The following is a 17,388-nucleotide window of genomic DNA, read 5'->3' on the forward strand; positions in this document are numbered from 1 at the left end:
CCCATTAGTTCCTGCCAAGGCAGCAGCTACTCTTCCTGGGGTCCATCATTTTTAAAAACATTACAATACATTCATAACAGATTTCACAACATATTAAGTGTGTCCTCAGGCCTCTACTGTACTAACACATATCTATAACACACAATCCATGTGTACGTGTGTTTATAGTGAGGTTGCTTTAAGGTTGTTGTGAGGTTGCTTTAAGGTTGTTGTGAAGTTGCTGTAAGGTTGCTGTAATATTGTGATTGAGGAAGGAGGTTGAGAAAGCCGAGGAAGCTGTGTCAAGGTTTTTTTTTTAATGGTGACAGGGTTAGCCTGCCATAATGTGTGTGTGTGTGTGCGTGTGTGTGTGTGCGACTGGGTTAGCCTGCCATCCTGTGAGGAAGGGAGGGATGTCGTCACAACACTGGTCTGATGACATCATGAGAGAGAGAGAGGAGTTTCTCGCAATAAAACTCTTCTAGGGCATAGTCTACCCTTTCATCAGAGGGGAATCAAAGTTGTTTTCCTATGTAGTGTATGAGGGATTATGACTTTGCTAATGTTTTCAAAGTGGAACCTGAGAGGATGTTTATTCAGTTTTAGGAGGAGCAGTTTTAGAGGGACACCCCATAGAACAGAGGAAGTCTGTTGTGTGGAGACAGCTGATTGGTCAGTATGGGAAACCACTCATATCCTGGTAAAGATTATAAATACTTGGTTTGAGACAAAGAAGATCAGAACAGACATATTATTTTTGGGACACTGTTCTCCAGATGCTGCAGACGTCTGTAAACTTATGCTGAAATCTTGTGATATAAATAAAACTTATAATCAAAGTACAGTATTAGCGGACTCCTTGGTTTCACGGCATAATTAGCAACGTTTACTCGACACTACACCAGTAACAGAAATACTTTGTGTTTGCTAGAATAATAAGACCGTCTCTCTCTTGGTAACTGATTTGACAGTTCTAACAGTAAATGTGTTATTACTGTACAGAATGATGTCTAATACTGTTACACGGCTCATTCAGACACCGTGTGGAGCATTAACCAAATTATACATCCACCATGCAGAGTAAGGCTTCTTCCCAAACGACACCCCTATTCCCTACGTAGTGCACAACCTTTAACCACTACATAGGGAATAGGGGGTGTCGTTTTTGGGACACAGACTAAGTAACGGGTAACTGAGGGAAATAACAGGTTGACACTTTCCTCACTTCGAGTCTGAACAAGCCTTGGTAGGGATTAGAGAAGACAAGAGGGGGAGAGGAGAGGAGGACTGGTTTTGAGAGGGGGTTCTCTGGATTAGTGAGAGGAGAGGAGAGCAGAGGAGGACTGGTTTTGAGAGGGGGTTCTCTGGATTAGTGAGAGGAGAGGAGAGACCCAGGCTGCCAACTGGCACAGGACTAAAGGACTGAAGGAGCTGCTGTATAATACAGTATTAAAAATGCATACACACACAAGCACACACACGCACACGTCCTCCTCCCCCCTCCTCCCCCCTCCTCCCTCCTCCTCCTCCTCCCCCCCCTCCTCCTCCTCCTTGGCGTTACAAGCACCGTGCTCTACCAGCTGAGCTACAGAGGACCACAAGGCAGCAGTCTCCACCTTTGCCAGGACCCTGAAGGACATCACCCTCACCGCAGCCCCAGCACCTCACACAGGAGCAACAAAGAAACAGACCCCCCCCCCCCCCAAGAGCACCAAGAGGATCCACACCAAAAGGACCTACACCCAGACCACAGCACCACCAGCCACATCTCCACCCCAACCAGTCGACCCCTCCCCAAACAAACCCTAGCCACACCCTATACAGCCCCCCCCCCCCCCCAGATCAATATTTTGCCCCTTCTGCCCCAGCAGTAAGGACCTCAACATGACAGCCGCACATATTCCCAGGCCGTGAGCAGAGCAACAGGCCCAACCCCCCTAATACACCCGCCCAAGCCCCATCCTGCTATCTAAGAGGTATGTATCAGATGCTCAACATGCTATGCTCACACCTACTGTGATGGTCCGGGACTAAACCACATGAAAACAACACTAGACACTTTATGGAACACAAAGCTTTTACTGTCTCATCCTGGAATATCCAAGGTCTGAGGTCATCTGCCTTTGGCCTAAAGAGCAGGAACCTGGACTTCACCAAATAAATCAGAAATACAGACATTGTCATCCTACAAGAAACATGGTATAGAGGAGACGGACCCACTGGTTGCCCTCTAGGTTACAGAGAGCTGGTAGTCCCATCCACCAAACTACCAGGTGTGAAACAGGGAAGGGACTCAGGGGGTATGCTAATTTGGTATAGAGCAGACCTAACCCACTCTATTAAATTAGTCAAAACAGGAACATCTGGCTAGAAATTCAAAAGGAAATAATCTCAACAGAGAAAAATTTCCTCATGTGTGCTACCTATATCCCCCCAGTAGAATCCCCATACTTTAATGAAGACAGCTTCTCCATCCTAGAGGGGGGGATCAACCATTTCCAGACCCAGGGACATGTACTAGTCTGTGGCGACCTAAATGCCAGAACTGGATTAGAACCTGACTCTCAGCACACAGGGAGACACAAACACCTACCTGGAAGTGACAGCATTCCCTCCCCCATATGCCCCCCTAGGCACAACTACGACAACATAACCAACAGAAACGGGTCACAACTCCTGCAGCTCTGTCGTACGCTGGGTATGTACACAGTCAATGGTAGGCTTCGAGGGGACTCCTATGCTGGGTACACCTATAGCTCATCTCTTGGCAGTAGTACTGTAAATTACTTTATCACTGACCTCAACCCAGAGTCTCTCAGAGCGTTCACAGTCAGCCCACTGACACCCCTATCAGACCACAGCAAAATCACAGTCTACTTGAACAGAGCAATACTCAATCATGAGGCATCAAAGCAAAAGGAACTGCATAATATTAAGAAATGCTATAGATGGAATGAAAGTAGTGTTGAAACCTACCAAAAAACAATTAGGAAACAACAAATTCAATCCCTTCTAGACAACTTCCTGGACAAAATGTTCCACTGTAATAGTGAAGGTGTAAACTTGGCAGTAGAAAACCTAAACAGTATATTTGACCTCTCAGCTTCCCTATCAAATCTAAAAATCTCTAACAGAAAATAAGTAAAGTAACAACAGTGACAAATTGTTAGATGAAGAATGAAAAAACCTAAGAAAGAAATTGAGAAACCTATCCAACCAAAAACATAGAGACCCAGAAAACCTGAGCCTACGCCTTCACTATGGTGAATCACTAAAACAATACAGAAATACACTACGGAAAAAGAAGGAACAGCACGTCAGAAATCAGCTCAATGTAATTGAAGAATCCATAGACTCTAACCACTTCTGGGAAAATTGGAAAACACTAAACAAACAACAACACAAAGAGCTATCTATCCAAAACGGAGATGTATGGGTAAACCACATCTCCAATCTTTTTGGCCCTATAACAAAGAACAAACAGCAAAAACATATACATGATCAAATACAAATCTTAGAATCAACTATTAAAGACTACCAGAACCCACTGGATTCTCCAATTACATTGAATGAACTACAGGACAAAATACAAACCCTCCAACCCCAAAAGGCCTGTGGTGTTGATGGTATCCTCTATGAAATTATAAAATATACAGACCACAAATTCCAATTGGCTATACTTAAACACTTTAACATTCCTCAGCTCTGGCATCTCCCCAATATTTGGTTGGGTCTAGTTGTGATGTTGTCCTGGGGCTGTGTGGGGTCCGTTTGTGGTTGTGAACAGAGCCCCAGGACCAGCTTGCTTAGGGGACTCTTCTCCAGGTTCATCTCTCTGTAGGTGATGGCTTTGTTATGGAAGGTTTGGGAATCGCTTCCTTTTAGGTGGTTGTAGAATTTAACGACTATTTTCTGGATTAGGATCATTAGCGGGTATCGGCCTAATTCTGCTCTGCATGCATTATTTGGTGTTTTACGTTGTACGCTGAGGATATTATTGCAGAATTCTGCATGCAGAGTCTCGATTTGGTGTTTGTTCCATTTTGTGAATTCTTGGTTGGTGAGCAGACCCCAGACCTCACAACCATAAAGGGCAATGGGTTCTATAACTGATTCAAGTATTTTAATCCTAATTGGTATGTCAAATGTTATGTTCCTTTTGATGGCATAGAAGGCTCTTCTTGCCTTGTCTCTCAGGTCGTTCACAGCTTTGTGGAAGTTACCTGTGGCGCTGATGTTTAGGCCGAGGTATGTATCGTTTTTTGTGTGCTCTATGGTGTCTAGATGTCTAGATAGAATCTAGATTTAATTTATATTTGTCTAGATGTCTAGATGTAATCTCTCTCTTGTCTGTCTGTCTGTCTGTCTGTCTGTCTGTCTGTCTGTCTGTCTGTCTGTCTGTCTGTGTCTCTCTCTCTCTCTTTCTCTCTCTCTCCCCATCTCTCCCCATCTCTCTCTCTCCTCTAGGTGTTTGTTTCATAACATGACCTACATATTTCTGCCTGAGAGCAGATCAGAGCAGCCCAGAGATCTGTCTCACATCTCCCCCTCCTCCTGGCAGGCACTAGCCACCACCTCTCTCATCGAGCTAAACCCACTACAGCACAATGAAGGGAACAAACACACCACTACAACCTGGGACTGGATCAGGACGGGATCAGAGACAGAAGGATGAGGGAGTGAAGGGAAGGAAGGAAGGAAGCAGCCTCCAAGCACAGCATGGCAACAATGCAGACAAACCCTTCCTATAAATAGACTTCATATCATATCGTTGGTTGGTTCGTCGGTCGGTCGGCTGGCAGCTCCAACTCTGGGGGGGGGGGGGGGGGGTCTGTCGGGAGGAGTGACTCAGTCTTAGATCCAGATGTCTCGACTGAACTGAACGAACCGACCGCCTGCCATGGTCAAGTTCAAAACCACAATTAGGTCACGGTCGGGTCAGAGTGTGTTCAACAAAACACATAAAAACAACACACACACATTGGGCTATAAAGGGAAAGGGTTCCAATTGGGACACAGATGATGAATCCATTCTTTCTGTTGTCAACGAAGCGAAACTTTTCAGACTACAACCGACTTGGGAGAGATTGGACACCCGACCTACGTTCCCCAGGGTCTCCTTAGAAGACATACCTCTACCGTCCGATTGGTCACACCTAAGATCACTAGCATTGCTCTGTCCAATCAATTGGTCACACTAAGTTGATCCCTTTTAAGATATTTTTGCCATTGTATTACTGATCTGGGTTCCTTCAGTACTGTCCATCCATAACAATACTTTACCAGACCACACAGTCCACACCGACACATTTATCTGAATCAGTAATATTAACAGTCTTTATGACACATTTAGCTAAATCAGTAATATATACAGTCCATACCGCCACATTTAGCTATATCAGTAATATATACAGTCTATACCGACACATTTAGCCAGATCAGTCATATTAACACTCCATACCGACACATTTAGCTAAATCAGTAACATTAACAGTCCATAGCAACACATTTAGCTAAATCAGTAATATTAACAGTCCATAGCAACACATTTAGCTAAATCAGTAATATATACAGTCTTTATGACACATTTATAAAGACTGTATATACTGGGTCCCCGAGTGGCGCAGTGGTCTAAGGCACTGCAGCGCAGTGTAAGCTGTGTCACTAGAGATCCTGGTTCGAATCCAGGCTCTGTCGTAACCGGCCGCGACCGGGAGACCAATGGGGCGGCGCACAATTGGCCCAGCGTCGTCCAGGGTAGGGGAGGGAATGGCCGGCAGGGGTGTAGCTCAGTTGGTAGAGCAGGGCGTTTGCAATGCCAGGGTTGTGGGTTTGATTCCCACGGGGGACCAGTATAAAAAAATAATGTATGCACTCACTAACTGTAAGTCGCTCTGGATAAGAGCGTCTGCTAAATGACTAAAATGTAAATGTAAATTTAGCTAAATCAGTAATATATACAGTCTTTATGACACATTTAGCTAAATCAGTAATATATACAGTCTTTATGACACATTTAGCTAAATCAGTAATATATACAGTCTTTATGACACATTTAGCTAAATCAGTAATATTAACAGTCTATACTGACACATTTAGCTAAATCAGTCATATTAACACTCCATACCGACACATTTAGCTAAATCAATAATATTAACAGTCCACACCGACACATTTAGCTAAATCAGTCATATTAATAATAAATATCAGTAATATTAACACTCCATACCGACACATTTAGCTAAATCAGTAATATATACAGTCTATACCGACACATTTAGCTAAATCAGTAATATTAACAGTCTATACCGACACATTTAGCTAAATCAGTAATATTAACAGTCTATACCGACACATTTAGCTAAATCAGTCCTATTAACAGTCTATATACCGACACATTTAGCTATATCAGTAATATTAACAGTCTATACTGACACATTTAGCTAAATCAGTAATATTAACAGTCTATACCGACACATTTAGCTAAATCAGTAATATTAACAGTCCATAGCAACACATTTAGCTAAATCAGTAATATTAACAGTCCATAGCAACACATTTAGCTAAATCAGTAATATTAACACTCCATACCGACACATTTAGCTAAATCAGTAATATTAACAGTCCATAGCAACACATTTAGCTAAATCAGTAATATTAACAGTCCATAGCAACACATTTAGCTAAATCAGTAATATTAACAGTCTATACCAACACAGTTAGCTAAATCAGTAATATTAACAGTCTATACTGACACATTTAGCTAAATCAGTAATATTAACAGTCCATACCAACTCATTTAGCTAAATCAGTAATATTAACAGTCCATAGCAACACATTTAGCTAAATCAGTAATATTAACATTTTACATTTTTGTCATTTAGCAGACACTCTTATCCAGAGCGACTTACAGTTAAGTGAGTGCATACATTATTTTTTTTATTTTTTTCATACTGGCCCCCCGTGGGAATCGAACCCACAACCCTGGCGTTGCAAACGCCATGCTCTACCAACTGAGCTACATCCCTGCCGGCCATTCCCTCCCCTACCCTGAACGACGCTGGGCCAATTGTGCGCCGCCCCATGGGTCTCCCGGTCGCGGCCGGCTACGACAGAGCCTGGATTCACTGCCTTAGACCACTGCGCCACAGTCTATACCAACACATTTAGCTAAATCAGTCATATTAACAGTCTATACCGACACATTTAGCTAAATCAGTAATATTAACAGTCTATACTGACACATTTAGCTAAATCAGTCATATTAACAGTCCATACCAACACATTTAGCTAAATCAGTCATATTAACAGTCTATACCGACACATTTAGCTAAATCAGTAATATTAACAGTCTATACCGACACATTTAGCTAAATCAGTCATATATACAGTCTATACCGACACATTTAGCTAAATCAGTCCTATTAACACTCCATACCGACACATTTAGCTAAATCAGTAATATGTACACTCTATACCAACACATTTAGCTAAATCAGTCTTGTTTACAGTCTATATGACATATTTAGCTAAATCAGCAATATTAACACTCCATACCGACACATTTAGCTAAATCAGTAATATTAACAGTCCATACCGACACATTTAGCTAAATCAGTCATATTAACAGTCCATACCGACACATTTAGCTAAATCAGTCATTTTAACAGTCTATACCGACACATTTAGCTAAATCAGTAATATTAACAGTCTACACCCGACGCCTCGAATCCAGGATGGAACGGACCGAGTACGCCGGTGCCCCCTCGATGTCCAGTGGGGGCGGAGGAACCTCCCGTACCTCAGACTCCTGGAGTGGACCACCTACCACCGGCCTGAGGAGAGACACATGGAACGAGGGGTTAATACGATACTCAGGAGGAAGCTGTAACCTATAACAAACCTCGTTCAATCTCCTCAGGACTTTAAATGGGCAGCGTTCCAGGTCTCCTCCGAGCGCCGAATCCACTCCTCCACCGCAGGTGCCTCGATCTGGCTCTGATGCCAAGGTGCCAGGACCGGCTGACAACCTAACACACACTGAAATGGAGTAAGGTTAGTGGAAGAGTGGCAGAGGAAGTTTTGGGCCATCTCTGCCCAGGGGATAAAACCCGACCACTCCTCCGGCCGGTCCTGGCAATAGGACCGCAGAAACCTACCCACATCCTGGTTCACTCTCTCCACCTGCCCATTACTCTTGGAGTTAAAACCTGAGGTCAGGCTGACCGAGATCCCCAGACATTCCATGAACGCCCTCCAGACCCTTGAGGTGAACTGGGGACCCCGATCAGATACAATATCCTCAGGTACCCCGTAGTGCCGGATGACGTGTGTAAATAGGGCCTCAGCAGTTTGTAGGGCTGTAGGAAGACCGGGCATAGGAATGAGACGGCAGGACTTAGAAAACCGATCCACAACGACCAGGATCGTGGTGTTCCCTTGTGACGGTGGAAGGTCCGTCATGAAATCCACCGATAGCTGGGACCACGGCCGTTGTGGAACGGGTAGGGGTTGTAATAGATGGGACCACGGCCGTTGTGGAACGGGTAGGGGTTGTAATAGATGGGACCACGGCCGTTGTGGAATGGGTAGGGGTTGTAATTTCCCTCTGGGCAGGTGTCTAGGTGCCTTACATTGAGCACACACCGAGCAGGAGGAAACATAAACCCTCACGTCCTTGGCTAAAGTGGGCCACCAGTATTTCCCACTAAGACAGTGCACTGTCCGACCGATGCCAGGATGACCAGAGGAGGGTGACGTGTGAGCCCAATAGATCAATCGATCGCGGACCTCTAACGGCACGTACGTACGACCCTCTGGACCCTGGGGGGGAGTGGGCTCTGTACGTAACGCCCGCTCGATGTCCGCGTCAACCTCCCACACCACCGGTGCCACCAGACACGACGCCAGAAGTATGGGAGTGTGCTCAATGGACCTCTCCTCTGTGTCATACAGTCGGGACAGGGCGTCTGCCTTAGCGTTCTGGGAACCTGGTCTGTAAGAAAGTGTGAACACAAAACGAGTGAAAGACATGGCCCACATTGCCTGGCGAGGGTTCAATCTCCTCGCCGCCCGGATGTACTCCAGATTGCGGTGGTCAGTCAAAATGAGAAAAGGGTGTTTAGCCCCCTCAAGCCAATGTCTCCACGCTTTCAGGGCTTTGACCACAGCCAACAGCTCCCGGTCCCCCACATCATAGTTGCGCTCCGCCGGGCTGAGCTTCTTCGAAAAGAAAGCACAGGGGCGGAGTTTTGGAGGTGTACCTGAGCGCTGAGACAGTACAGCTCCTATCCCAGGCTCGGATGCGTCCACCTCTACTGTGAATGCTAAGGCGGGATCCGGATGAGCCAGCACCGGAGCCGAGGTAAACAGGTCCTTCAGGTGACCAAACGCCCTGTCCGCCTCGGCTGACCACTGCAGGCACACCGGTCCCCCCTTCAGCAAGGAGGTAATGGGAGCCGCTACCTGACCAAAGCCCCGGATAAACCTCCGGTAGTAAAATCGCTGCACCTCCTTAACCGTGGTTGGAGTCGGCCAATTACGCACGACCGAAATGCGGTCAATCTCCATCTCTCCACCCCTGACGCAGACAGGCGGTACCCTAGGAAGGAGACGGACTTTTGAAAGATCAGACATTTCTCCGCCTTGACGTACAGGTCATGTTCCAACAATCGACCAAGCACCTTGCGCACCAGGGACACATGCTCGGCCCGTGTAGCAGAGTATATGAGAATGTCATCTATATTCACCACTACACCCTGTCCGTGCAGGTCCCTGAAAATCTAATCTACAAAGGATTGGAAGACTGATGGAGCATTCATCAACCAGTACGGCATGACGAGGTACTCATAGTGCCCAGATGTGGTACTAAATGCCGTCTTCCACTCATCTCCCTCCCGGATACGCACCAGGTTGCACGCACTCCTGAGATCCAATTTTGTGAAGAAGCGCGCCCCGTGCAATGACTCCGTCATACTAGCAAGAAGCGGTAGTGGATAGCCCCAACACCACTGGAAACGCAGGAGAATCAATCAGATAGAGACACATTTTCTCCTCATGACCCTCCTGCGTCTTCATCCAGAGTGGAGCTGTGACCTCCCTAATCAGGCCTGACCCTAAAGGGTGACTATCTAAGGCATGTACAGGGAAGGGCACATCAACAGGAACAATAGGAATCCCTAAACTACTGGAAAACTGACGATCAATGAAGTTCCCAGCTGCGCCTGCATCTACGAGCGCCTTATGCTGGGAATGAGGGGAAAACTCTGGAAATACAACATCAATACACATATGCGCAACAGGGAGCTCTGGGTGAGTCGGGTGCCTACTCACCTGAGAAGGTCCACCAGGGCTCTGCCTACCGCCTCGACTCCTGAAAGACCCTCTGCAGCACCGACCAGCAGTGTGTCCTCCGCGGCCCCAGTTGGTGCAGGAGATGGCCCTTCTTTCAGTCTCCCTATGCGCAGCACCTCCAAGCTCCATAGGGGTAGGGTCGGAGGTGCTGGGGGATGGAATGGACAGCCCCTGATCCGGACGTCCGCGGGTTTCCAATAGGTTATCCAGCCTTATCGACATGTCCACCAGTTGGTCCAGGTTAAGGGTGGTGTCCCTGCAGGCCAGTCACCGACGAACGTCTTCACGTAGGCTGCATCGGTAGTGGTCAATCAGGGCCCTCTCTTTCCATCCTGCGCTGGCAGCCAGAGTCCTGAAGTCCAGTGCAAAGTCCTGTGCGCTCCTCTTCCCCTGTCTGAGGTGGAATAGACGTTCCCCCGCCGCTCTCCCCTCCGGTGGATGATCGAATACCGCCCGAAAGCGGCGGGTGAAATCCTCATAGCGTACTGACGCTGCGTCTATTCCTCCCCACTCGGCGTTGGCCCACTCGAGCGCTCTTCCCGACAGACATGAGATGAGGGCGGACACGCTCTAGTATCCCGAGGGCGCCGGGTGAATGGTTGCCAGGTAGAGCTCTACCTGGAGAAGGAAACCCTGACACCCGGCAGCTGTACCATCGTATGCCCTCGGGAGCGAGAGCCGAATCCCACTGGACCCAGGTGACGAAGGGGTGGACAGCGGTGTGGGTGGTTGTGTAGTTGGAGGAGGTGTAGGATAACCACCTCTCTCCCATCGCTCCATGGTGTTCACCACGCGTTCCATTGCGGTGCCGAGAGTCTGGATCATGGTCGCCTGCTGTTGGACACGTTCCTCCATTGATCCGGATGAAATGAATGTACCTGCTGACTCCATATTAAGGTGCGTGTTTCTGTCAGGGTGTCAGTGTGATGCGGTAGGACGGAGTCAGGCGCAGGACACAGAGCTAATCGAAAACGTACTTTACTCGTAGGTAACGTACATAACATAACCTCCACGCAGGGAGGAAACAAACCCGCTCACCAGACGACAACCAAACATTAACAAACACGCACAACATACAGTGGGAGCCAGAGGGTTAAATAGGGAAGAAATCAATACATAATGGGAACCAGGTGTGAACAATAAAGACAAGGATGGAGATAGAGGGATAGAGATAGAGGGATAGAGATAGAGGGATGGAGATAGAGGGATAGAGATAGAGAGATAGAGGGATAGAGATAGAGGGATAAAGGGATAGAGATAGAGGGATATAGATAGAGGGATAGAGATAGAGGGATAGAGATAGAGGGATAGAGGGATAGAGATAGAGGGATAGAGATAGAGGGATAGAGGGATAGAGATAGAGGGATAGAGGGATAGAGATAGAGGGATAGAGGGATAGAGATAGAGGGATAGAGATAGAGGGATAGAGGGATAGAGATAGAGGGATAGAGATAGAGAGATGGAGATAGAGGGATAGAGATAGAGGGATAGAGATAGAGAGATGGAGATAGAGGGATAGAGATAGAGGGATAGAGGTAGAGGGATAGAGATAGAGGGATAGAGATAGAGGGATAGAGATAGAGGGATGGAGGGATGGAGGTAGAGGGATAGAGGTAGAGGGATAGAGATAGAGGGATAGAGATAGAGGGATAAAGATAGAGGGATAGAGATAGAGGGATAGAGGGATAGAGATAGAGGGATAGCGATAGAGGGATAGAGATAGAGGGATAGAGATAGAGGGATAGAGATAGAGGGATAGAGATAGAGAGATAGAGGGATAGAGATAGAGGGATAGAGATAGAGGGATAGAGATAGAGAGATAGAGGGATAGAGATAGAGGGATGGAGGGATAGAGATAGAGGGATAGAGATAGAGGGATGGAGATATAGGGATAGAGATAGAGGGATAGAGGTAGAGGGATAGAGATAGAGGGATGGAGATAGAGGGATAGAGATAGAGGGATAGAGGTAGAGGGATAGAGATAGAGGGATAGCGATAGAGGGATAGAGATAGAGGGATAGAGATAGAGGGATAGAGGGATAGAGGGATAGAGATAGAGGGATAGAGATAGAGGGATAGAGATAGAGGGATAGAGATAGAGGGATAGAGATAGAGAGATAGAGGGATAGAGATAGAGGGATAGAGATAGAGGGATAGAGATAGAGAGATAGAGGGATAGAGATAGAGGGATGGAGGGATAGAGATAGAGGGATAGAGATAGAGGGATGGAGATATAGGGATAGAGATAGAGGGATAGAGGTAGAGGGATAGAGATAGAGGGATGGAGATAGAGGGATAGAGATAGAGGGATAGAGGTAGAGGGATAGAGATAGAGGGATAGCGATAGAGGGATAGAGATAGAGGGATGGAGGGATAGAGGGATAGAGGGATAGAGATAGAGGGATAGAGATAGAGGGATAGAGATAGAGGGATAGAGATAGAGGAATAGAGGGATAGAGATAGAGGGATAGAGATAGAGGGATAGAGATAGAGGGATAGAGATAGAGGGATAGAGATAGAGGGATAGAGATAGAGAGATAGAAGGATAGAGATAGAGGGATGGAGGGATAGAGATAGAGGGATAGAGATAGAGGGATAGAGATAGAGGGATAGAGATAGAGAGATAGAGGGATAGAGATAGAGGGATGGAGGGATAGAGGTAGAGGGATAGAGATAGAGGGATAGAGATAGAGGGATAGAGATAGAGGGATAGAGATAGAGAGATAGAGGGATAGAGATAGAGGGATGGAGGGATAGAGGTAGAGGGATAGAGATAGAGGGATGGAGATATAGGGATACTCGGATCCCGAGCCGATGGAGCTGGGTGGAACCGCCATCCGAGAGAGAGGAGGACGACAGCGACAGTGTCACACTGGTGGCACGAAGGGACATTACACCGCACGATGTCGTCAACGCTCTTTTGGGTCTGGAGGCGACAGGCAGGGCACTCTCGCATCACCCCAGGTATCGTTCAGATACCCCAGGTACCCTCTGCTGCGCACTGTACCCTACCCATCTACTTTCCCGATCACATGGTAGTTCCCCAGTGTAAGGCGCTAGTCGATTCAGGCGCAGCTGGGAACTTTATGGACAGGGAATTCTCACACCGGCTAGGCATTTCATTGGTTCCCCTATCCATTCCACTCCCCATCAGAGCACTTGATAGTCGACCATTAGGGTCCGGGTTTGTTAAGGAGGTTACTGCACCAGTCACCATGATCACCCAGGAGACTCATTGTGAGCAGGTCACTTTTTATATTATTGAGTCTCCTGCCTTCCCTGTGGTATTAGGTATCCCTTGGTTAGCACTCCACAACCCCACCTTCTCATGGCCGCAGAGGGTTCTCACAGGGTGGATGTGAGAGTGTCAGGGTAGGTGTCTCGGTGTTTCCGTTGGTGTAACCACGGTGGAAAGTCCAGACAGTACCTCCACCGTGCGCATTCCCACTGAATACCTCCATTTGGCAAATACCATCTCTAAAACGCAGGCTACCAAGTTACCACCTCATCGGGCGGGGGATTGCGCGATAAACCTCCGGGTAGACGCTGTACCTCCCAGGAGTCATGTGTACCCCCTGTCGCAGGCTGAAACGGCGGATATGGAAACATTCGTCGCCATGTCCACCACCAAGGCATTGGCTCGAAGGGGCGAAACACCCTTTCCTCGTCTGGATGGACCACCGTAACCTGGAGTACATCCGGGCAGTGAGGAGGCTGAATCCTCGCCAGGCCAGGTGGGCCCTATTCTTCACCCGGTTTGATTTTACACTATCATACATCCCGGGTACGAAGAACGTGAAGGCAGACACACTGTCCCGGCTGTTTGACACAGAGGAGAGGCCCAGAGACAACACCCCCATACTCCCGGCCTCCTGCATTGTGGCGCTGGTAGTATGGGCGATGGACGTGGATATAGAGCAGGCGTTACGCACAGAGCCATCTCCACCTCAGTGTCCAGCTGGGCAGCAGTACGTGCCTGCTCTTATCCGTGATCGTCTGATCTACTGGGCACACACGTCACCCTCCTCTGGTCATCCAGGTATCGGTCGTACGGTGCGCTGCCTGTCCGGAAAGTACTGGTGGCCTACCTTGGCTAAGGACGTGAGGGTGTATGTCTCCTCCTGCTCGGTGTGCGCCCAGAGTAAGGCACCTAGGCACCTCCCAGCGGGTAAGTTACAGCCCTTACCAGTTTCACAATGGCCATGGTCTCACCTGAGTATTGATTTCCTGACTGATCTTCCCCTCTCTCAAGGTAACATCACCATCCTGGTCGTTGTGGACCGCTTTTCCAAGTCCCTGCAGACTGCGGAGGCCCTGTTTACACACGTCTTCCTCCTTCCTCTGCCCGGTCTCCCCACGGCCCTGCAGACTGCGGAGGCCCTGTTTACACACGTCTTCCTCCTTCCTCTGCCCGGTCTCCCCACGGCCCTGCAGACTGCGGAGGCCCTGTTTACACACGTCTTCCTCCTTCCCTCTGCCCGGTCTCCCCACGGCCCTGCAGACTGCGGAGGCCCTGTTTACACACGTCTTCCTCCTTCCTCTGCCCGGTCTCCCCACGGCCCTGCAGACTGCGGAGGCCCTGTTTACACACGTCTTCCTCCTTCCTCTGCCCGGTCTCCCCACGGCCCTGCAGACTGCGGAGGCCCTGTTTACACACGTCTTCCTCCTTCCTCTGCCCGGTCTCCCCACGGCCCTGCAGACTGCGGAGGCCCTGTTTACACACGTCTTCCTCCTTCCTCTGCCCGGTCTCCCCACGGCCCTGCAGACTGCGGAGGCCCTGTTTACACACGTCTTCCGGCACTACGTGACTACGTGTTCTATTTAGATTCCGATCCCATCAACATCTGGCTCAGCACCAGGAACTAGTGTAAGTCACCTTCTAGATTCTTACAAAAATCTACTAAATCTTTCCATGACTCCATAATGAGCTTAATAAATATACTGGAGTATATATGGAATAAACACGATCTGTGTCTTTTTTTATTTTACTTTTTTTATTTCACCTTTATTTAACCAGGTAAACCAGTTGAGAACAAGTTCTCATTTACAACTGCGACCTGGCCAAGATAAAGCAAAGCAGTGCGATAAAAACAACAACAAAACAGAGTTACATATGGGGTAAAACAAAACATAAAGTCAAAAATACAACAGAAAATATATATACAGTGTGTGCAAATGTAGCAAGTTATGGAGGTAAGGCAATAAATAGGCCATAGTGCAAAATAATTACAATTTTGTATTAACACTGGAGTGATAGATGTGCAAAAGATGATGTGCAAATAGAGATACTGGGGTGCAAATGAGCAAAATAAATAACAATTTAAATAACAATATGGGGATGAGGTAGTTGGGTGGGCTAATTACAGATGGGCTGTGTACAGGTGCAGTGATCGGTAAGCTGCTCTGACAACTGATGCTTAAAGTTAATGAGGGAGATAAGTGTCTCCAGCTTCAGAGATTTTTGTAGTTCGTTCCAGTCATTTGCAGCAGAGAACTGGAAGGAATGGCGGCCAAAGGAGGTGTTGGCTTTGGGGATGACCAGTGAGATATACCTGCTGGAGCGCAGACTACGGATGGGTGTTGCTATGGTGACCAATGAGCTAAAATAAGGCGGGGATTTGCCTAGAAGTGATTTATAGATGACCTGGAGCCAGTGGGTTTGGCGACGAATATGTAGTGAGGACCAGCCAACAAGAGCGTACAGGTCACAGTGGTGGGTAGTATATGGGGCTTTGGTGACAAAACGGATGGCACTGTGATAGACTACATCCAATTTGCTGAGTAGAGTGTTGGAGGCTATTTTGTAAATGACATCGCCGAAGTCAAGGATCGGTAGGATAGTCAGTTTTACGAGGGCATGTTTGGCAACATGAGTGAAGGAGGCTTTGTTGCGAAACAAAGTGCTGAGAGAATTCTTCCGGGCGGACCGGCTAGAGGAAGAGGTCCCGAGTGATGAGGATGAATAAACCACCCGGGTCATCAGGTCAGCCGGGCTTGATATTCCTCGGTACCAACCACTACTGGGAGACCTGACCGGAAAGTCCCCAAGAACACAGTGGCCTCCATCATTCTTAAAATGGAATACGTTTGGAACCACCAAGACTCTTCCTAGAGCTGGCCGCCCAGCCAAACTAAGCAATCGAGGGAGAGTGGCCAGACGGAAGCCACTCCTCAGTAAAAGGCACATGACAGCCCGCTTGGAATTTGCCAAAAGGCACCTAAAGACTCTCAGACCATGAGAAACAAGATTCGCTGGTCTGATGAAACCAAGATTGAACTCTTTGGCCTGAATGCCAAGCGTCATGTCTGGAGGAAACCTGGCACCATCCCTACGGTGAAGCTTGGTGGTGGCAGCATCATGCTGTGGGGATGTTTTTCAGTGGCATGGACTGGAAGACTAGTCAGGATCGAGGGAAAGATGAACGGAGCAAAGTACAGAGAGATCCTTGATGAAAACCTGCTCCAGAGTGCTCAGGACCTCAGACTGGGGCGAAGGTTCACCTTCCAACAGGACAACAACCCTAAGCACACAGCCAAGACAATGCAGGAGTGGCTTTGGGACAAGTCTCTGAATGTCCTTGAGTGGCCCAGCCAGAGCCCGGACTTGAACCCGATCGAACATCTCTGGAGAGACCTGAAAATAGCTGTGCAGCAACGCTCCCCATCCAACCTGACAGAGCTTGAGAGGATCTGCAGAGAGGAATGGGAGAAACTCCCCAAATACAGGTGTGCCAAGCTTGTAGCGTCATACCCAAGAAGACTCGAGGCTGTAATCGCTGCCAAAGGTGCTTCAACAAAGTACTGAGTAAATGGTCTGAATACTTATGTAAAGGTGATATTTGAGTTTAGTGTGTAGATTGATGAGGTGGAAAAAACAATTTAATCCATTTTAGAATAAGGCTGTAACGTAACAAAATGTGGGAAAAGTCAAGGGATCTGAATACTTTCCGAAGGCACTGTATATAATGATGTTTTAAGTTCTCCCACTTAAAAAGATGAGAGAGGCCTGTAATTTTCATCATAGGTACACGTCAACTATGACAGACAAAATTAGAA

The sequence above is a fragment of the Coregonus lavaretus genome, assembly GCF_964263955.1.
Source record: "Coregonus lavaretus genome assembly, chromosome: 22".
In the NCBI taxonomy this organism is placed as follows: Eukaryota; Metazoa; Chordata; class Actinopteri; order Salmoniformes; family Salmonidae; genus Coregonus; species Coregonus lavaretus.